This window comes from Orcinus orca, chromosome 3, assembly GCF_937001465.1.
Source record: "Orcinus orca chromosome 3, mOrcOrc1.1, whole genome shotgun sequence".
NCBI lineage: Eukaryota > Metazoa > Chordata > Mammalia > Artiodactyla > Delphinidae > Orcinus > Orcinus orca.
In genome coordinates, this window is record NC_064561.1 from 8121998 (window position 1) to 8146273 (window position 24276).

Below are 24276 nucleotides of genomic sequence, written 5' to 3' on the forward strand. Positions count from 1 at the left end.
CCCTGACTTCAGACTACACTACAAAGCTACAAAATCAGGACAGTATGGTACTGGCACAAAAACAGAAAGACACATCAATGGAACAGGATAGAAAGACCAGAGATAAACCCATGCACATATGATCACCTTATCTTTGATCAAGGAAGCAAAAATATACAGTGGAGGAAAGACAGCCTCCTCAATAATTGGTGCTGGGAAAACTGGACAGGTACATGTAAAAGTATGGAATTAGAACACTCCCTAACACCATATACAAAAATAAACTCAAATTGGATTAAAGACCTAAATGTAAGGCCAGACACTATCAAACTCTTAGAGGAAAACATAGGCAGAACACTCGATGACATAAATCACAGCAAGATCCTTTTTGACCCACCTCCTACAGAAATGGAAATAAAAACAAAAACAAACAAATGGGACCTAATGAAACTTAAAAGCTTTTGCACAGCAAAGGAAACCATAAACAAGGCCAAAATAAAACCCTCAGAATGGGAGAAAATATTTGCAAATGAAGTAACTGACAAAGGATTAATCTCCAAAATTTACAAGCAGCACATGCAGCTCAATATCCAGAAAACAAGAAACCCAATCCAAAAATGGGAAGAAAACCTAGACATCTCTCCAAAGAATATATACAGATTGCCAACAAACACATGAAAGAATGCTCAACATCATTAATCATTAGAGAAATGCAAATCAAAACTACAATGAGATATCATCTCACACCAGTCAGAATGGCCACCATCAAAAAATCTAGAAAGAATAAATGCTGGAGAGGGTGTGGAGAAAAGGGAACACTCTTGCACTGTTGGTGGGAATGTAAATTGATACAGCCACTACGGAGAACAGTATGGAGGTTTCTTCAAAACTAAATATAGAACTACGATATGACCCAGCAATCCCACTACTGGTCATATAACCTGAGAAAACCATAATTCAAAAAGAGTCATGTACCAAAATGTTCATTGCAGCTCTATTTACAATAGCCCACAGATGGAAACAACCTAAGTGTCCATCATCAGATGAATGGATAAAGAAGATGTGGCACATATATACAATGGAATATTACTCAGCCATAAAAAGAGACGAAATTGAGCTATTTGTAATGAGGTGGATAGACCTAGAGTCTGTCATACAGAGTGAAGTAAGTCAGAAAGAGAGAGACAAATACCATATGCTAACACATATATATGGAATTTAAGAAAAAAAAATGTCATGAAAAACCTAGGGGTGAAACAGGAATAAAGACACAGACTTACTAGAGAATGGACTTGAGGCTATGGGGAGGGGGAAGGGTAAACGGTGACAAAGCAATAAAGAGGCATGGACATGTATACACTACCAAACGTAAGGTAGATAGCTAGTGGGAAGCAGCCGCATAGCACAGGGAGATCAGCTCGGTGCTTTGTGACCGCCTGGAGGGGTGGGATAGGGAGGGTGGGAGGGAGGGTGACGCAAGCAGGAAGAGATATGGGAACATATGTATATATATAACTGATTCATTTTGTTGTGAAGCTGAAACTAACATACCATTGTAAAGCAATTATGCTCCAATAAAGATGTTTAAAAAAAATAAAAATTAAAAAATAAATAAATAAATAAAACGTAGATAGCTCTGGAAAAAAAAAAAAAAAAGAATCACGTACCAAAATGTTCGTTGCTGCTCTATTTACAATAGCGAGGACATGGAAGCAACGTTAAGTGTCCATCAACAGATGCAAGGATAAAGAAGATGTGGCACATATATGCAATGGAATATTACTCAGCCATAAAAAGAAATGAAATTGAGTTATTTGTAGTGAGGTGGATACACTTAGAGTCTGTCATACAGAGTGAAGTAAGTCAGAAAGAGAAAAGCAAGTACCGTATGCTAGCACATATATATGGTATCTAAGGAAAAAAGAAAAAAGGTCATGAAGAACCTAGGAGCGACATGGGAATAAAGACATAGACCTACTAGAGAATGGACTTGAGGATATGGGGATGGGGAAGGGTAAGCTGTGACAAAGTGAGACAGTGGCATGGACATATATACACTACCAAATGTAAAATAGGTAGCTTCTGTGAAGCAGATGTATAGCACAGGGACATCAGCTCAGTGTTTTGTGACCACCTACAGGGGTGGGATAGGGAGGGTGGAGGGAGGGAGACCCAAGACGGAAAAGATATGGGAACATATGTATATGTATAACTGCTTCTCCTTGTTATAAAGCAGAAACTAATACACCATTGTAAAGCAATTATACCCCAATAAAGAAAAAGAAGAAAAAATAAAAAGAGTCATGTACAAAAATGTTCATTGCAGAACTATTTACAATAGCCTGGACATGGAAGCAACCTAAGAGTCCATCAACAGATGAATGGATAAAGAAAATGTGGCACATATATACAGTGGAATATTACTCAGCCATAAAAAGAAACGAAATTGAGTTATTTGTAGTGAGGTGGATGGACTTCATGTCTGTCCTACAGAGTGAAATAAGTCAGAAAGAAAAAAACAAGAGCCATATGCTAACATATATAAATGGAAACAATAAAAATTGTCATGAAGAACCTAGGGGCAAGATGGGAATAATGACACAGACCTACTAGAGAATGAAATTTAGGATATGGTGACGAGGAAGGGTAAGCTGTGACAAAATGAAAGAGTGCCACGGACATATACACACTAGCAAACGTAAAATAGATCGCTAGTGGGAAGCAGATGCATAGCACAGGGAGATCAGCTCGGTGCTTTGTGACCACCTACAGGAGTGGGATAGGAAGGGTGGGAGGGAGGGAGACACAAGAGAAAACAGATATGGGAACATATGTATATGTTTAACTGATTCACTTTGTTATAAAGCAGAAACTAACACACCATTGTAAATCAATTATTCTCTAATACAGATGTTTTAAAAAAAGAAAGAAACACTGGCCTTCAGTGACACATGAGGCCAGTCATTCCATCCAAAAGCAGCAGTATACACAATCTTCAGAAGGGCACATGGAACATTTTCCAGGACAGAGCATATGTTAGGCCACAAAATAAGTCTTAATAAATTTAAGAAGATTAAAGTCATATTAAGCATCTTTCCCGACCACAATGAAATATAACTAGAAATCGATTATGAGAAGATAACTGGAAAATTCCCATGTAGAGATTAAAAACGATACAAGAACAACCAATAGGTTAAAGAAATCAAAAGAGAAATTTTAAAAAGTACCTTCAGAGAAATGAAATGGAAATATACTAGAACCCCATTATCTGTGAGGGATACATGCCAAGACACTGAGTGGATGCCTGAAACCATGAATAGTAATTAACCCCACAAATATTATGCTTTTTTTCTATACATACACATGCACACACAGTGTGTATACAACGAACAAAGGGATGATTCATTTCCCAGGCAAGATGGAGAAGGATGGCACAAAGTTTTATCACACTCCTCAGGACACTGCACAATTCTTTATTTTAAAAAATATTTAAAGTATTTTAAAAATGTTTATTTCTGTAATTTTCCATTTAATATTTTCAGACCACAGATGACTGCAGGTCATTGAAACTGTAAAAAGCAAAACTGCAGATAAAGGGGGAGTATTGTGCAACATACTGAAACTTACAGGATGCAGCAAAAGCATTTCCAAGAGGGAAGTTCATAGTGATAGTTATAAAACAAAAAATATCTCAAAAAACCTAACTACATATCAAGGAAGTAGAAAGAGAAAAAGCAAATGCCAAAATTAGCAAAATGAAGGAAATAACAAAGATCACAGTGGAAATAAATGAAAAACACTAAAAAGAGAGTAGAAAAACAATAATGAAACTAAGAACTTTAAAAATATTAGATAGATATCCAGTAGAGATGGTGGAGGAGTAAGATGTGGAGATCAACTTCCTCCACACAAATACACCACAAATACATCTACATGTGGAACAACTACAGAACACCTACTAAACGCTGGCAGAAGACCTCAGACTTCCCAGAGGGCAAGAAAACTCCCCATGTACCCTGTCGTGTGGCTGACAGGGTCTTGGTGCTCTGGCCTGCTGTCAGGCCTGAGCCTCTGAGGTGGGAGAGCTGAGTTCAGTACCCTGGAGCAGCAGAGACCTCCCAACTCCATGTAATATCTATCGGCGAGGGGTCTCCCAGAGATCTCTGTCTCAACCCTAAGGCCCAGCTCCACTAAACAGCCAGCAAGCTCCAGTGCTGGACACCCCATGCCAAACAACTAGCAAGACAGGAACACAACCCGACCCATTAGCAGAGAGACTGCATAAAATCATACTAAGTTCACACATACACCAAAACACACCAATGAACACTGCCTTGCCCACCAGAAAGACAAGATCCAGCCCCACCCACCAGAACACAGGCACCAGTCCTCTGTACCAGGAAGCCTACACAAGCGCCTTAACCAATCTTACCCAACAGGGGCAGACACCAAAAGCAATGGTAACTATGAACCTGTAGCCTGTGAAAAAGAGACACCACACACAGTAAGGTAAACAAAATGAAAAGACAGAGAATTATGCAGCAGATGAAGGAGCACAAGTAAAAACTCACCAAACCAAACAAATGAAGAGGAAATAGGCAGCCTACCTGAAAAAGAATTCAGAGTAATGATAGAAAAGATGATCCAAAAATCTTGGAAATACAATGCAGAAAATAGAAGAAATGTTTAACAAGGACCTAGAAGGACTAAAGAGCAAACAAAGAACGATGAACAACACAATAAATGAAATTTAAAATTCCGTAGATGGAATAAAGAGCAGAATAAATGAGGCAGAAGAAAGGATAAATGACCTGGAAGATAAAATAGTGTAAATAACTGCTGCAAAGAATACAGAAAAAAGAATGAAAAGAATTGAAAACAGTCTCAGAGACCTCTGGGACAACACTAAATGTACCAACATTCGAATTATATGGGTCCCATGAGAAGAAGAAAAAAAGAAAGGGAGGAGCTTCCAGATGGTGGAAGAGTAAGACGCAGAGATCAACTTCCTCCCCACAACTACATCAGAAATACATCAGCACATGTAACTGCTCCTATAGAACACCTACTAAATGCTGGCAGAAGACCTCAGACCTCCCAAAAGGCAAGAAACTCCCCACATACCTGCATAGGCCAAAAGAAAAAAAAAAGAGACAAAAGAATAGGGATGGGACCTGCACCAAGGCAGGAAGCTGTGAAGGAGGAAAGGTTTCCACACACTAGGAAGCCCCTTCGCGGGCAGAGACTGTGGGTGGCGGAGGGGGAAAACTTGGGGGTCATGGAGGAGAGAGCAGCAACGGGTGCAGAGGGCAAAGTGGAGAGATTCCTGCGCAGAGGAATGGTGCCAATCAGCACTCACCAGCCCGAGAGGCTTGTATGCTCACCCGCCGGGGTGGGCGGGGGCTGGGAGCTGAGGTTCGGGCTTTGGTTGGATCCCAGGGAGAGGACTGGGGTTGGCTGTGGGAACACAGCCTGAAGGGACTAGTGAGCCACAGTTAGCCGGGAGGCAGTCTGGGAAAATATCTGGAGCTGACAAAGAGGCAAGAGACTATTTCTTCCCTCTTTGTTTCCTGGTGTGCAAGAAGAGGGGATTAAGAGCGCCCCTTAAAGGAGGTCCAGAGATGGGCGCAAGCCACGGCTATCAGCGTGGACTCCAGAGACGGGCATGGGACGCTAAGGCTGGTGCTGCAGCCATAAAGAAACTTCTGTGCAAGCGCAGGTCACTCTCCACACCTCCCTTCCTGGGAGCCTTGCAGCCCGCCACTGCCAGGGTCCCGTGATCCAGGGACAACTTCCCCGGGAGAATGCACGGCATGCCTCAGGCTGTTGCAACATCACACTGGCCTCTGCTGCAGCAGGCTATCCCCGCTTTCTGTGCCCCTCCCTCTCCCCAGCCTCGGTGAGCCAGAGGCCCCGAAGTAAGTAGCTGCTACGTTAACCCGTCCTTTCTGAGTGCAGAACAAATGCCTTCAGGCGACCGACATGCAGAGGCGGGTCCAAATCCAAAGCTGAACCCCGGGAGCTGTGCGAACAAAGAAGAGAGAGGGAAATTTCTCCCTGAAGCCAAAGAAACAGCGGATTAAATCTACATAATCAACTTGATGTACGCTGCATCTGTGGAATACCTGAATACACAACGAATCATCCCAAATTGAAGAGGTGGACTTGGGGAGCAAAGATACATATTTTTTCCCCTTTTCTCTTTTTGTGAGTGTGTATGTGGATGCTCCTGTGTGTGATTTTGTCTGTATAGATTTGCTTTTACCATTTGTCCTAGGGTTCTGTGTGTTCGTTTTTGGTTTTTTTACTTCTTAAAATTTTTTTCTTCATAATTATTTTTTATTTAATAACTTTATTTTATTTCATCTTCTTTCTCTCTTTTCCTCTTTCCTTCTTTCTTTCTTTCTATCTTATTTTTTCTCCATTTTATTCTGAGCTGTGTGAATGAAAGGCTCTAGGTGCTCCAGCCAGGATTCAAGGCTGTGCCTCTGAGGTGGGAGAGCGAACTTCAGGACACTGGTCCCCAAGAGACCAACCAGCTCCACATAATTTCAAATGGCTAAAATCACCCAGAGATCTCCATCTCAACACCAAGATCCAGATTCACTAAACGAACAGCATGCTACAGTGCTAGACACCCTATGCCAAACAACTAGCAAGACAGGAACACAACCCCATCCATTAGCAGAGATGCTGCCTAAAATCATAATAAGGCCACAGACACGCCACAACACACCACCAGATGTGGACCTGCCCACCAGAAAAACAAGATCCAGCATCATCCAACAGAACACAGGCATTAGTCCCCTCCATTAGGAATCCTACACAATCCACTGAACCAACCTTACCCACTGGGGACACATATCCAAAAAAATGGTAACTATGAACCAGCAGCCTTTGAAAAGGCGATCCCAAACACAGTACGTTAAACAAAATGAGAGGACAGAGAAACACCCAGCAGATGAAGGAGGAAGGTAAAAACCCACCAGACTGAACAAATGAGAGGAAATAGGCAGTCAACCTGGGAAAGAATTCAGATAATGAGAGAAAAGATGATCCAGAACTTTGGAAATACAGTAGAGAAAACACAAGAAACGTTTAACAAGGACCTAGAAAAACTAAAGTGCAACGAAACAATGATGAACAACATAATAAATGAAATTTAAAATTCTCTAGAACTGATCAATAGGAGAATAACTGAGGAAGAAAAACGGATAAGTGACATTAGGATAAAATAGTGGAAATAACTACTGCAGAGTAGAATAAAGGAAAAAGAATGAAAAGAATTGAGGACAGTCTCAGAGACATCTGGGACAACATTAAACGCACCAACATTCGAATTATAGGGCTCACAGAAGAAGCAGAGATAAAGAAAGGGACTGAGAAAATATTTGAAGAGAGTACAGTTGAAAACTTCCCTAATATGGGAAAGGAAGTAGTTAATCAAGTCCAGGAAGCACAGAGTCCCATACAGGATACATCCAAGGAGCAACACGCCAAGACACATATTAATCAAACTGTCAAGAATTAAATACAAAGAAAAATATTAAAACCAGCAAGGGAAAAACAACAAATAACACACAAGGGAATCCCCATAAGGTTAACAGCTGATCTTTCAGCAGAAACTCTGCAAGCCAGAAGGAATTGGCAGGACATATTTAGAGTGATGAAGGAGAAAAAACCTACAACCAAGATTACTCTACCCAGGAAGGATCTCATTCAGATTTAATGGAGAAATTAAAACCTTCACAGACAAGCAAAAGCTAAGAGAATTCAGCATCACCAAACCAGCTTTACAACAATGCTAAAGGAACTTCTCTAGGCAGGAAACACAAGAGAAGGAAAAGACCTACAATAACAAACCCAAAACAATTAAGAAGATGGGAATAGGAACATACATATTGATAATTACCTTAAATGTAAATGGATTACATGATCCAACCAAAAGACATAGATACACTGGCTGAATGGATACAAAAACAAAACCTGTATATATGCTGTCTACAGGAGACCCACTTCAGACCTAGGGACACATACAGACTGAAAGTGAGGGGATGGAAAAAGATATTCCATGCAAATGGAAATGGAAAGAAACCTGCAGTAGCAATTCTCATATCAGACAAAATAGACTTTAAAATAAAGACTATTATAAGAGACAAAGAAGGACACTACATAATGATCAAGGGATCGATTCAAGAAGAAGAGGTAACAACTGTAAATATTTATGCACCGAACACAGAAGCACCTCAATACATAAGGCAAATACTAACAGCCATAAAAGGGGAAATCGTCAGTAACATAATCATAGTAGGGGACTTTAACACCCCAATTTCACCAATGGACAGATCATCCAAAATGAAAATGAATAAGGAAACAGAAGCTTTAAATGATACATTAAACAAGATGGACTTAATTGATATTTATAAGACATTCCATCCAAGAACAACAGAATACACATTCTTCTCAAGTGCTCATGGAACATTCTCCAGGATAGATCATATCTTGGGTCACAAATCAAGTCTTGGTAAATTCAAGAAAATTGAAATCATATCAAGTATCTTTTCTGAGCACAGCGCTATGAGACTAGATATCAATTACAGGCAAAGTCTGTAAAAATTACAAACACATGGAGGCTAAACAATACACTACTTAATAACTAAGTGATCACTGAAGAAATCAAAGAGGAAATCAAAAAATACCTAGAAACAAATGACAATGAAAACACGACGACCCAAAACCTACGGGATGCAGCAAAAGCAGTTCTAAGAAGGAAGTGTATAGCAATACAATCCTACCTTAAGAAAAAAGAAACATCTGATATAAACAACCTAAACTTGCACGTAAAGCAATTAGAGAAAGAAGGGGAAAAAACCCTAAGTTAGCAGAAGGAAAGAAATCATAAAGATCAGATCAGAAATAAATGAAAAAGAAATGAAGGAAACGATAGCAAAGATCAATAAAACTAAAAGCTGGTTCTTTGAGAAGGTAAACAAAACTGATAAACCATTAGCCAGACTGATTAAGAAACAAAGGGAGAAGACTCAAATCAATAGAATTAGAAATGAAAAAGGAGATGTAACAACTGACACTGCAGAAATACAAAGGATCATGAGAGATTACTACAAGAAACCCTATGCCAATAAAATAGACAACCTGCAAGAAATGGACAAATTCTTAGAAACGCAAACCTGCCGAGACTGAACCAGAAAGAAATAGGAAATACGAACAGACCAATCACAAGCACTGAAATTGAAACTGTGATTAAAAATCTTCCAACAAACAAAAGCCCAGGACCAGATGGCTTCACAGGCGAATTCTATCAAACAATTACAGAAGAGCTAACACCTATCCTTCTCAAACTCTTCCAAAATATAGCAGAGGGAGGAACACTCCCAAACTCATTCTACAAGGCCACCATCACCCTGATACCAAAACCAGACAAGGATGTCACAAAGAAATAAAACTACAGGCCAATATCACTGATGAACACAGATGCAAAAATCCTCAACAAAATACTAGCAAACAGAAACCCAACAGCACATTAAAAGGATCATACACCATGATCAAGTGGGGTTTATTCCAGGAATGCAAGGATTCTTCAATATATGCAAATCAATCAACGTGATACACCATATTAACAAATTGAAGGAGAAAAACCATATGATCTTCTCAATAGACGCAGAGAAAGCTTTCGACAAAACTCAACACCCATTTATGATAAAAACCCTGCAGAAAGTAGGCATACAGGGAACTTTCCTCAACATAATAAAGGCCATATATGACAAATCCACAGCCAACATCGTCCTATACTGTGAAAACCTGAAAGCAATTTCCGCTAAGATCAGGAACAAGACAAGGTTGCCCACTCTCACCACTATTATTCAACATTGTTTTGCAAGTTTTAGCAACAGCAATCAGAGAATAAAAGCAAATAAAACGCATCCAAATCAGAAAAGAAGAAGTAAAGCTTTCACTGTTTGCAGATTACGTGTTACTATACATAGAGAATCTTAAAGATGCTACCAGAAAACTACTAGAACTAATCAATGAATTTGGTAAAGTAGCAGGATACAAATTTAATGCACAGAAATCGCTGGCATTCCTCTACACTAATGATGAAAAATCTGAAAGTGAAATCAAGAAAACACTCCCATTTACCATTGCAACAAAAAGAATAAAATATCTAGGGATACACCTACCTAAGGAGACAAAAGACCTGTATGCAGAAAATTATAAGACAATGATGAAAGAAATTAAAGACGATACAAATAGACGGAGAGATATACCATGTTCTTCGACTGGAAGAATCAACATTGTGAAAATGACTCTACTACCCAAAGCAATCTACACATTCAATGCAATCCCTATCAAACTACCACTGGCATTTTTCACAGAACTAGAAGAAAAAATTTCACAATTTGTATGGAAACACAAAAGACCCCGAATAGCCAAAGCAATCTTGAGAACGTAAAACGGACCTGGAGGAATCAGGCTCCCTGACTTCAGACTATACTACAAAGCTACAATAATCAAGACAATATGGTACTGCCACAAAAACAAAAAGATAGATCAATGGAACAGGATAGAAATCCCAAGGATAAACCCACACACCTATGGTCACATTATCTTTGATAAAGCAAGAATATACAATGGAGGAAAGACAGCCCTCTTCAAAAAGTGGGGCTAGGAAAACTGGACACATACATGTAAAAGTATGAAATTAGTACACTCCCTAACACCATACACAAAAATAAACTCAAAATGGATTAAAGACCTAAATGTTAGGCCAAACACTATAAAAGTCTTAGGGGAAAACATAGGCAGAACACTATATGACAAAACTCACAGCAATATCGTTTTTGACCCACCTCCTAGAGAAATGGAAATATAAACAAAAAAAAAACAAATGGGACCTAATGAAACTTAAAAGCCTTTGCACAGCAAAGGAAACCATAAACAAGACCAAAAGGCAAACCTTGAGAATGGGAGAAAATATTTGCAAACAAAGCAACAGACAAAGGATTTATCTCCAAAATATACAAGCAGCTCATGGAGCTCAATATCCAAATAAAAAACAACCCAATCCAAAAATGGGCAAAGACCTAAATAGACATTTCTCCAAAGAACATATACAGATTGGCAACAAACATATGAAAGGATGCTCAACATCACTAATCATTAGAGAAATGCACATCAAAACTACAATGAGGTATCACCTCACACCATTCAGAATGGCCATTATCAAAAAATCTGGAAACAATAAATGCTGGAGAGGGTGTGGAGAAAAGGGAACACTCTTGCACTGTTGGTGGGAATGTAAATTGATACAGTCCCTATGGAGAACAGTATGCATGATCCTTAAAAAACTAAAAATAGAGCTACCATATGACGCAGCAATCCCACTACTGGGCATATACCCTGAGAATAACATAATTCAAAAAAAGTCATGTACCACAATGTTTACTGCCGCACTATTTACAAAAGCCAGGATATGGAAGCAACCTAAGTGTCATTGATAGATGAATAGAAAAAGAAGATGTGGCACATATATACAATGGAATATTACTCAGCCATAAAAAGTAACGAAATTGAGTTATTTGTCATGAGGTGGATGGACCTAGAGTTTGTCATACAGAGTGAAGTAAGTCAGAAAGAGAAAAACAAATACCGTATGCTAACACACATGTATGGAATCTAAAAAAAAAAAAAAAAAGGTTCTGATGCACCTAGGCGCAGGACAGGAATAAAAGAGCAGACGTAGAGAATGGTCTTGAGAACATGGGGAGGGGGCACGGTAAGCTAGGATGAAGTGAGAGAGTGGCATTGACATATATACACTACCAAATGTAAAACAGATAGCTAGTGGGAAGCAACCACATAGCACAGGGAGATCAGCTCCATGCTTTGTGTCCACCTAGAGTGATGGGATAGGGAGAGTGGGAGGGAGCTGCAAGAGGGAGGGGATATGGAATATATGTATACGTATAGCTTATTCACTGTTATACAGTAGCAACTAACATAACATTGTAAAGCAATTATACTCCAATAAAGATGTTAAAAAAATAAAATATAAAATAAACTGAAAAAGCTTTAGCTAGACTCATGAATACAAAAAAGAGAAAATCCAAATAAATAAAATCAGAAATGAGAGACGTTACAATAGGTACCACAGAAATACAAAGGATCAGAAGATACTTCTATGAACAATTACACTCCCCCAAAATTCGACAGCCTAGAAGAAATTCCTAGAAACATACAACCTACCAAGGCTGGATCATGAAGAAATAGAAAATCTGAACAGGCCAATTACTAGTAAGGTGATTCAATCAGTAATCTAAAACCTCCCATCAAAGAAAAGTCTAGGGCCAGCTGGCTTCACTTGTGAATTCTAACAAACATTTAGAGAAAAACTATGATCAATCCTTTGCAAACTCTTCCAAAAAAACAGAACACTTCCAAACTCATTTTACAAGGCCAAAACCAGACAAGGACTCCATGAAAAAATTACAGGTCAGGAAGAACATAGATATAAAAGTCCTGAAGAAACTATTATTATACGAAGTTCAACAACAAATTAAAGGGATCACACACCATGTTCATGTGGGATTTATTCCACGGATGCAAGGATGGTTCGACAGCTATGTATCAATCAATGTGATACACCACATTAACAAAATGAAGGATAATAATCACATGGTCATCTCGATAGATGCAGAAAAAGCGTTTGACAAAATCCAACATCTATTTATGATAAAAATTCTCAATAAAGTGGGTATAGAGGTAATGTACCTCAACATAGTAAAGACCATATATTACAAGCCCACAGTTAACATCATACTTATCAGTGAAAAGCTGAAAGTATTCCCTCTAAGATCAGGAACAAGGCAAGGATGCCCATTCTTGCCACTTTTATTCAACATAGTATTGGAAGTCCTAGCCACAGCAATCAGAGAGAGAGAGAATCCAAATTGGAAAGGAAGAAGTAAAATTGTCACTTTTTGCAGATGACATTAACACTATACATAGAAAATCCCAGAGACATCACCAAAAAACTACTAGGGCTCATTAATGAATTCGGTACAGTTTCAGGATACAAAATTAATATACAGAAAAGCTGAAAGTTTTCCCTCTAAGATCAGGAACAAGACAAAGATGCCCACCACATAGTATTGGATGATAAGCTACAACAATTAGGCAAGAAAAAGAAACAAAAGGCATCCAAATTGGAAAGAAAGAAGTAAAACTGTCACTATTTGAAAATGACATGACATTATATATAGAAAGCCCTAAAGACTCCATCATATCTGTTGGAACCAATAAACGAATTCAGTAAAGCTGCAGGATACAATATCAGTATACAAAAATCTATCTCTATGCACTAACAGTGAATTATCAAAAATAGAAATTAAGAAAATAATACTAATTAGGAGTTTGGTATTAACAGATACACACTACTATATAGAAAATAGATAAATAAGGACCTATTATTTAGCACAAGGAGCTATATTCAATATCTTGTAATAACCTATGATGGGAAATAATCTGAAAAAGGATTATATATAATTGAGTCACTTTTGCTGTATACCTGAAACACAACATTGTAAATCAACTATACTTCAATTTTTTAGAAAAAGCAAATTAGTAATTAGCAAATCAGATAAGATTCTGATTAGATCAAACACTTGAAAACCAGGAATTTCAGTCTGAGAGAAAAGAGATACACATTTAGTAGAGACACTAAAATCCTGTAGTCCTGTGGAAACATCAGTATAAATTTAAATTTTATCTTTTGCAAAAAAACCAAAAAATTCTCTACTTCAATGACAAAAAAAGAAAGAAAACAATCCTATTTACAATTGCATTAAAAAGAATAAAATACCTGAGAATAAATTTAACCAAGGACGTGAAAGATTTGTATACTGAAATTTATAAGGTGTTGATGAAAGAAATTGAAGATACAAATAAGATATTTTGCCCTCATGGATTGGAAAAATATCCATACTACCCAAAGCAATGAACAATTCAATGCAATCCCTATCAAAATTTCAATGGCACCTTCCATAAAATAGAACGAACAATACTAAAACTTGTATGGAACCACAAAGGCCCTGAATAGCCAAAGCAATCTTGAGAAAGAACAAATCTGGTAGCATAATGCTTCCTGATTTCAAACTACATTACAAAGCTAAAGTAATCAAAACAGTACGGTATTGGCATAAAACAGACATATATAGATCAGTGGAACAGAATAAACAGTCTAAGGAAGAAACCCCATGCTTATACGGTCAATTAATTTTTGGCAAAGGAACCCAGAATTTACAATGGGGAAAGGAGAGTTTCTTCAATAAACAGACTGGGAAAACTGGACAGCTACATGCAGAAGAACGAAACTGGACCACTATCTTACACCATACACAAAAATCAACTCAAAATGGATTAACTAAATTGGAAGACTGGGATAGACATACACACACTAATATATAAAAAATAGAGGACTTCCCTGGTGGTGCAGTGGATAAGAATCCACCTGCCAATGCAGGGGACACAGGTTCCATCCCTGGTCCGGGAAGATCCCACATGCCACAGAGCAACTAAGCCTGTGCACCACAACTACTGAGCCTGCTCTCTAGAGCCCACGAGCCACAACTACTGAGCCCATGTGCCACAACTACTGAGCCCATGTGCCACAACTACTGAAGCCTGCACGCCTAGAGCCCATGCTCCGCAACAGAAGCCACTGCAATGAGAAGGCTGTGCACCACAACGAAGAGTAGTCCCCGCTCGCTGCAACTAGAGAAAGCCTACATGCAGCAACGAAGACTCAGCACAGCCAAAAATAAATTTATTTTTAAAAAAAGATAATAAGGACCTACTGTATAGCACAGGCAACTCTACTCAATACTCTGAAATGACCTATATGGGAAAAGAATCTAAAGAAGAGTGGATATGTTTATAACTGACTTACTTTGCTATACACCTGAAACTAACACAACATTGTAAATCAACTACACTCCAATAAAAAAATTTTTTTAAATGGCAGACTTGAACATAAGCCTCGATACCATAAGAATCCTAGAAGAAAACACAGGCGGTAACTTCTCTGACATCAGCCTTGGAGATGATTTTTTTGGTTTTGACACCAAAAACAAAGGCAAGAAAAGCAAAAGTGAAAAAGTGGGACTACATCAAACTACAAAGCTTCTGCACGGCAGTGGAAACCATCAATGAAATGAAAAAGCAAACTACTGAGTGGGAGAAAATACTTGAAATCATATCTGATAAGGAATTACTATCCAAAATATATAAAGAACTCATACAACTCAACTGCACATAAACAATATGATTAAGAAAAGTGAACAGAGGATCTGAACTGATACTTATCCAAAGACATACAGTTGGCCAGTAGGTACATGAAATGTGCTCAACATTACTGCCACAATGAGGTATCACCTCACACCTGCTAGAATGACTATTATCAAAAAGACAAAAACTGACAAGTGTTGGTGAGGAAGTGCAGAGAAGGCAACTCTTGCACATTGTTGGTGGGAATGTAAATTGATGAAGCCACTATGGAAAGCAGTGTGGAGCTTCCTCAAAAAAATCAAAAAATCCAATCAAACTTTTTGGCCAACCCAATATTTGCACCCCCATGTTCTCTACAACACTATTTACAATTGCCAAGACATGGAAACAACCTAAGTGCCCAATGATGGATGAATGGATTTTAAAAATGTACATACACACACACACACATAATGGAATATTAGTCATAAAAAAGGAAATCTTGCCATTTGTGACATGGATAGACCTTAAGGGTACTATGCTAAGTGAAATAAGTCAGAGAGAAAAATACCATATGATCTCACCTATATATGGGATCTGAAACAAAGAAAGAAAACCCTGGGAATTCCCTGGCAGTCCAGTGATTAGGACGTGGTGCTTTCACGGCCATGGGCCTGGGTTCAATCCCTGTTCAGGGAACTAAGATCCTGCAAGCCATGCAGCAAAACAAACAATGGAGAAATGGAGAACAGATTGGTGGTTGCCAGAGGTGGGACGTGAAGGTGTGTGTGGGTGTGTGTGTGTCAAGGCGTGGGTGAAACAGGTGAAGGCAGATCAAAAGTTACAAACTTTCAGTTATAAAATAAGTCAGGGGATATAACGTGCAGCATTGTGACTAGAATTAATAATACTTTATTGCATATTGGAAAGTTGAAAAGAGGAAATTCCAAAAATTCTCATCACAAGAAAAAAAAACTGTGTGATGATGTTAGTCTAGTTAACTAGACTTATTGTGGTAATACTTCACAATGTATACAAATATCACGTTGTTATGTTGTACACTTAAAAGCAATGTTATATGTCAATTATATCTCAATAAAAATAAGTAAAATGACCAAAAACAGAAATAATTAGGGAAGACATAAAAATTGCAGGAATACAGACTATCAACAAAACCAAAAGCTGGTGCGCTTTGAAATAATCAGTAAAATTGATAAAGGTCTAGTCAAGCTAACTGAGAAAAGAGGGTAGACAGAAGTTAGTAATATCAGGAATGAAAGGAGTGTAAGTAAAATGGAAAAGCATTTGATAGAATCTAACATCCACTTATGATAACACACTAGGAATAGTGGGGAGTTCAGGCTCTTGAGATACAACATCTTCATGAAACTTGTAAGGCAACATCACAATAGTGAGAAACTAGATGCTTTTTTTTTTGTAAGATAAGAAACTAGGTAAGGAAGTCTCCTCTCACCACTCCTATTCAACACTGTGCTGGAAGACCTACCTAATGCAATAAGGCAAGAAAACGAAATAAAATGTATACAGATTGGGAAGAAAGAAATAAAACTGTCTTTGTTGTATATGACATGATTTTCTATGTAAAATATCTGAAAGAAACCGTAACACCAGAGATCACTCCAGGAATTAATGAGAGTATAGAAAGACTGAGAATACAGAAGTCAACTGCTTTCTTATAGACCCAGAGAAATATAGCCAACTGATCTTTGATAAAGGACTAAAAGGCAATTCAATGGAAAAAAATCTTTTCAACAAACAGTGCTGGAAATAGTGGATATCCACATGCAAAAAACAAATAAGTAAACCTAGACACAGACCTTACACAAAACTTAAAATAGACCATAGCTCTAAATGTAAAATGCAAAAGTAAAAAACTTCTAGAAGATAACGTAGGAGAAAATCAAGGTTACCTTGTGTTAATTGATGAATTTTAAGATACAACACCAAAAGCAAGATCCAAGAAAGAAAACAATAAGCTTCACTTCATTAAAATCCCCTGTGCTACAAAAGACAGTGGTAAGAGAATACAAAGACAGTCACAGATTGGGGAAAAAATCTTTTCAGAACACTTATCTGACAAAGGACTGGTATCCAACATGTCTAAAAAACTCTTAAAATGCAACAGTAAGATGACAAACAACCCAGTTAAAAAATGGGCAAAATTCGGGACACTTCCCTGGTGGTCCAGTGGCTAAGACTCCACGCTTCCAATGCAGGGGGTGCGGGTTTGATCCCTGGTTGGGGAACTAAGATTCCACATGCCGTGTGGCACAGCCAAAAAAAAAATGGGGGCAAAATTGAAAATAAAACAAGAATCCCTGGGGGGAAAAAATAAAGTCCCAAACATGGGGGAAAAAATGGGCAAAAGATTTGCACACACATCAATAAAGAAGATATACAGATGTTAAATAAGCATATGAAAAGAAACTCAACATCAAATGTCATTAGGAAATTGCAAATAAAACAAATTGATACCACTAAACGCTTATTACAACGGGTAAAATACGAAACACTCAGAATACCAAATATTGATGAAGATATAAAGCTACAGGAATCCTTACTCATTGCTGATGGGAATGGAAAATGGTATGCCTACTTTGGAAGACAGGCGGTTTTTTCACAAAACTAAACATACCCTTATCATAGGATCTAGCTCCTAGATTATACTCCTTGTATATTTATATTTACCCAAATGAGTTGAAAACTTGTCTTCACACAGAAATATGCAAATTAGTGTTTACAGGTGTTTTATGCATAATTGCCAAGACTTACAGTTAAGCAAGATATCCTTCAATAGTAGAATGAATAAACAACCAGTGGTATATCCACATGATAAAATATTTTTCAGTGATAAAAAGAAATAAGCTATCAAGCCATGAACAAACAAGGAGGAAACTGCTGTGTATTGGTTTGTTATAATTTTAAATTTACGCATTTATGGCTTAAGTGAAGTTGTTTTGATCTACTTGTTTATGGCTCAAGTAAAGATGTTTTGGTCCAAGAGTGAATTTGTTTACTTTGGGAGGCCATGTCAGGATGACGCCATCAAAATTGTGCTTACCATTATGAACATGTGGAGGAGTGACAATCATGTGACGGACATTTAAACTTTAAATACCAGGAATTTGTGAGGACTTAATTTGGGTGTTCAGTCTGGGCAAGGCTACTCTTTGTTAATCTAAAAAGCTCTCAGAGGATCACGAGACACTTGCTCCTGCTGTAGCCAGGTTACTCTTGGATAGCAGTGGAGTTAAACCAAGCAGCAGTCTCAGGAAGAGAAGGGACATATTTGTTTCTGCCTTGGCGAGCCTACTCCTCATAGGCAATGGTGCAAGCCATGAAATGGTCCCTGGACCAAGCAGCCTACCTTGCCTGCCAACACTAGTGCCTTTGCCCAGCAGGGAGGGATCTAAGCGGGTATCTGATACCCAGCTTTTAGTTGGAAGGACTGACGCTATCAAGAACCAATTCATATAAAGGTGCAACTCAACTAAATTTGGACTTTATTTCTTTCATCTTCCCTTTGGCTGGAACAACAATGTAATTAAACTATCATCGGTTTGGGGTACGTTATGTCTTTACTGGCTTATTAAGAGACATTATCCTATTTGCTATTGGCTTGTGAAATATTATAAATTATAATTCCTGCAGTGAACCTGTGTTAAATAAATTACTGGCAAAGACAGTCTCAGTCTCTGAGCATAATTTGCCTGAACGAAACAGGAAACTTAGAAGCATATCGCTAAGTGAAAGAAGACACTCTGACAAGGCTACATACTGTATGATTCCTACTGTTTAGGACATTCTGGAAGAGTTAAAACTATGAGCCAGTAAAAAGATCTTTGCTTGGGAAGGATTTGGGGGTTTGAGGGAGGGATGAATGGATAGGTGAAGCACAGGGTATCCTTAGCAAAGTTAAACTATTCTATATGATATAGAAATGATGGATACATGTCATTATACATTTGCCAAACCCCTACATTGTATAACACAAAGAGTCAAGGCTAATATAAACAGTGGACTTTATAGCATCGATATTGATCCATCGATTGTAACAAATATACCATAATTATATGAGATGTAAAAACATAGTACAAACTGTGTGGATGCAGAGGGGTCAAGTGGGAACTCTCTGTACTTTCTGATCAATTTTTCTGTAAGCCTAAAATGTCCTAAAAAACCGGAAATCTCACTGTTTCATATCTTACAATTTTATAAATCCTTTATAAGCATTATTTAAAATTAAGAGAAATTTATATACACCATACTTTCCTACCTAGTAGTCTGTTTTTAATTAACTTTTGTTACTTTAAATTTATTTTTAAATTAATTTTAACTTTTCTACAAAGGAAATCATTCTAAATTTAATTCTTTAAACACTATTGGGTATAAAACTGCAAACTGTAGAAAGTGAAAGACTTCAAATGTCTTTCTAACTAAAAGGACAAATGACATCATAGTTTGTCCCTCCACTATATTTCACACTCAGGATATGGTCAGGAATGAGTATCGTATTATAATGCATTAGGGGTTTGCATTTAATCCATGAAGAAACATACTAGGATTTTCAGAGATTCCCCTAAGTTTGAGTAGTTTTTATCATATCAATTAAAACAGAAATTCAATAGTTTTTCTCACTCATCAATACAAGTAGAAATTCACTTGCCTTAAGAATTGTACGGCCTTTTAAATATCAAAGTTCTCTAGGGACAAGCACATACAAAAACTGATCTAAAAATGAAAAATGTGCCTGAGAACCTAAACATACCCATCTCACAGCTTAAGATTCTGTTGCCTAAAAGGAGCAGAAATTCTGTTTGGTTCCAGGATTTTCTTGTCTTACACACATATTTTTCAATCAACTTATATTTTTCAAAGTCTAAGAAATCAAAAATCATATACTCACCAAGGAAATAAAAGTTCAAACTGCTAAGGGAAACTAGAGTTAAAGGACTGAAATATCCAATAGATAAAGGCATCTAAAGAAAAGAAACACAAATATTCAAATCAGCTCAGGTAAGAAGCCTGCTTACCCACAGTTAAGACCGAAAACCCACATTCAGAAAGTTAAACACATTCCCAAGCTTCGGGTCTAGATACCAGGTTGAGATACAGCCCCTAAGGTGGGTCAGTCCCTGGTGAAGGAGGGTAGGGACACCTGAGCAGTCACTGGAGCGAGCTCTCCTCACATTCTCACGCGAGGAAACTCTCAGGCGGATTCAGTTTAATATCCGACTCAAACTTCCAAATTCATAAACTTTTTGTCCAGGAGACAGAACTCCTGACCACAGGCTTTTTTAATACACAAAATACACTCCAGGTGCACCTATATCATGGATGCAGAACTCAAACATAAAACATCTAGACCAAAGAAACCGCCCCCCCCCCCAGCTCCAGATGGGAACTTTAGTTTGGAGTCACTGGCCTCAGGCCTCTGCTCCAGGCACAATACTTTGGATCACCACTGATAATTTAAATGACATAAACCCAGTGATTCAATAATCCAGAAAAATCACTCAACCCAGTGTTTATGTGTAAAGGAAGAGAGAAGACTGTAAGGCAATTTTATTTTTTAAACAGGAAAATCCCAAAACATCTATTCCTGTCGGAAAATGAAGATGTCAATGACTTATTTCCAAAAAGAGAAACTGATTTGTAAACAATCATATTGGAACACTTCCAGATTTTGCAAGTCTAAGTCCTGATATGCTATTGGAAATCACCCAAAGGACCTCAGAATATTACTACATCCGCTCAGGGTGGAAAAAAAAAGGGGGAAACAAAAATTTTCATACACAGAATGTAATAATGAAATATTTTTCCAAAATTCACCTTTCTTGCCTCTTTGGAAAAAATTTATACTGTCTCCCCAGGTCTACTGAATAAATAAAATTTACATTTATTGAAAAACTGAGTCTCAAATAAGTGAATAAATCTTTTCAAAGAGAGAAACTCAGGAACGGAGGCAGTGCTGAAAAAAGATCACCCAGGAAAGTTTCTCAAGAGGACCCTCCACCCAAAGGTCTTCCCATAGGATGTCCGTGACCAAGGAAGATTTTGAGAGGAGAGGCGCAAGCATTCCATATAACATATTCCAGGTATGGTTCTCTGCTTTCCTCTCAAGTAAAACAGGCACAAAAATAAATCTTTAAATTAAAGAGCCATCCATGGCTCTGTTGATAAATGATTAAACAATTAAAATACTGCATCGGTTTGAAACGCACCACGGAGAAAAACAGTTAATAGTGATACTATGAACTGCCGAGGGGAAGATGGCATTTGGGAATGCGGGGAAACATCTGTAAATTTAGGGATTTATTGCCAGTCCTAGGAAGAGCTAGGCTGGGGGGACAGGGTCGTGGATTTGAGATCCCGTTCCTCAAACATTTTAAAAAGTGAGAGTAAAATGATTCCCCTGGAGAGAAAGGGGGAACCGGACACCCCCAGACCACAGCTGCTCCCACACGTGTACCCCAGAGACCGAGTCACGATTGCCCCGAGTCCCTCCCTATGGCCACCGCGCCGTGTGGGGGAGACTCGGGTTCGCAGGGACAGGACAGGACACCCGGGGGTCCCGGCTGTCGACCCAGCCCCTAGGCTGTGTGGCGCGCCACCGGCTGACTCGGGTCCGCAGACTCTGGAGTTGGCCGCGCAGGAGGCCCGGTTCCATCAGTCCCACCGCCTCCCTCTCCCAACACCCGACCCCGCACACTCACCGTTTTTCAGTTTCTGGAGTTTCCGGTTGTCCACCCCATGACCGCCGCGGCATGCCGGTCACAGCGACACAGAATGCGGCATAACCACCTGGAGCCTTTAAGGGCAGCAAGAGCTGATGAGGCCACTGCCATAGCCAGCGGCACTGAGCATGCAGTCCACGCCTCCGCCGTCATCGGAACAGCACCGCCCCATAAAATAATTGGTAACGCCCCTGTTTGGACAGTTCACAGGGCCCCGCCCTCCCGTGCCTGAGTGACAGGAGGTCGGAGGTCGCGTCTTTGAGCCGACCTTGTCCTACCAGTGGGTGGGAAATGTTCTCTCCAAGGACCCAGCGTCAAACCGTAAGGCCACTGAGGCCTGGCACAGAACTGTGACCCTTCACAAACATGGACACTTTTGTGTCCTCACTATTCACTAATAATGAGGCTGTTCCAGGAATTCCCTGGCCGTCCAGTGGTTAGGGCTCCGTGCTTCCACTGCAGGGGGCACGGGTTGGATCCCTGGTCTGGCAACCAAAGTCCCGCAATCCCCGCAGAGCAGCTCTCCCACTCCCCGCCCCCCCCCCAAAAAAAAAGACTGTTCCGTTCTACTTTCATCTTTCACCATTTCCTTTAGGAGAATTCTGTCCCTCCCTCCCCACCCCCACTCATTTGGTACTTTAAAAAGTCCCCTTGCCTCAGGGGCACTTGGCTCCGGTGGGAGGATGAACCCCACAGTCCTAGACCAGCCCTGAAGCCTCAGACACTAGCATGTGTGAAACACAGGCAGAGAAACCACCGGAAAACCTTTTCAGTGGAATTCCATTAATACTCGATTGTCGAAAGGTCAAAGCAGGTAAAACTGAAAGAACACTGCTGAGTGAAAAATAATATTTAGATGGTAAGGGTATGTAGATAAACAAAAAATCAGGACAGTGGTCATGAATGGGGCAGGATGGAGATAAGTCAGGGATGGGAACATCAGGACACTCTCACCACTACCCACAGGCCATTTAAGAATCTTCATGATGATTCCAAGGATGTGTATATTATTACGAAATCTTACCACAAAACATTTTGTACATTTTTCCCTGAATATATTTTATGATAAAAATTTTAAGAAGAAATTCAGTTTGGAAAGTAACATAATTTGTATATGTTTGTTTGCCCTGTCAGGTGTCAATCTGAGTTTTCATTCATGGTTTTGGCAGCAAAAATTAGTAATATCGACTGAAAAAATGCACAAGATAAAAGTTGAGAATTATGTTTTATTTGGCGGACTTTCTGAGGACTCAAGCTTGGGAGGCCGTCTCTCAGGTAGCTCTGAGGGACTGCTCCAAAGACGTAAGGGAGAAGCCAGGATATACAGGAGTTTTGCCATAGGTAGTGGAACATCAAAAGATTACTGTTAAAGAAAACCAGATATCTCAAGTTAATGAATTAGCGCTTTTCTACATGTGGGAAGATGTGAGAGTCTGGGCTCACTGAAAACATTCCTTTGATATGCACCTTCACTATCTAGGGCCAGTATCCTTTTTTCCACCCTGAATCCCCTCAGGGTGCACAGTTGGGGATGGCTTGATGGCTGATGACTTGATGGCTGCAACATCCTTTGTTTATCGATATGGCAGGCAGCATTTTTCATCCACAGTAACAAGCCATGTATCTATCGGGTTGGTCAAAAAGTTCGTTTGGGTTTTTCCACGTTATGGTCCACCTTATGGAAAAACCCAAACGAACATTTTGGCCAACCCAATATTTAGAAAAAATGGATTACATAAATTCATCATCATATGTACCTTTTAAAAATAAAGGGTGGCGTGCATTGATACATAAAAATCTGGAGTCTTTATCAATAGAACAATTAAGCAAAGTGTATTGATAAAGATACTGAGAAATAAAATATTGCCTGCCATATCAGCAAGCAAACGATGTCACAGTCATCAGCGATTGCAGCGCCGAAAAGGTGAGCCGGTGAGCCCGGAGGAAGCTCAGGATGTGAAAACACAAGATACTGACCCGAGATAGCTGAGGTGCATATCAAAGGAATGGTTTCAGTGAGCCCAGACTCTTGCATCTTCCCATACATAGAAAAGCGCTAAATTCCTTAACTTGAGATACAGTAAGTCCCTGCAAACAACCCTTCAAGTTGCGGACTTTCAAAGATGCAAATGAGCGTTAGGCGTGAGTGAAACTGCAGCTTGCCCTCCGTCTCCTATTGCTGAAGATCCTTCAGCTCTACCATCTCCCACCTCCTCCCTCTCCTCCAGTCAGTCACTCTTCTTGCCTGTTCACTCAA

General features: G+C 39.1%; 1 protein-coding gene and 1 long non-coding RNA gene across 2 annotated transcripts in view; one reads left to right on the forward strand and one right to left on the reverse strand.

Annotated features, from left to right (window-relative positions):
* LOC125964096 (uncharacterized) overlaps nt 1-4095 on the reverse strand; it is a 34989-nt gene extending 30894 nt beyond the window's left edge. The window contains exon 1 of the long non-coding RNA XR_007476755.1: nt 3995-4095. This is a non-coding gene — a long non-coding RNA (uncharacterized LOC125964096). The remainder of the gene's footprint in view (nt 1-3994) is intronic.
* ADGRE3 (adhesion G protein-coupled receptor E3) overlaps nt 1-24276 on the forward strand; it is a 247176-nt gene that overhangs the window by 109905 nt on the left and 112995 nt on the right. The window lies entirely within an intron of this gene.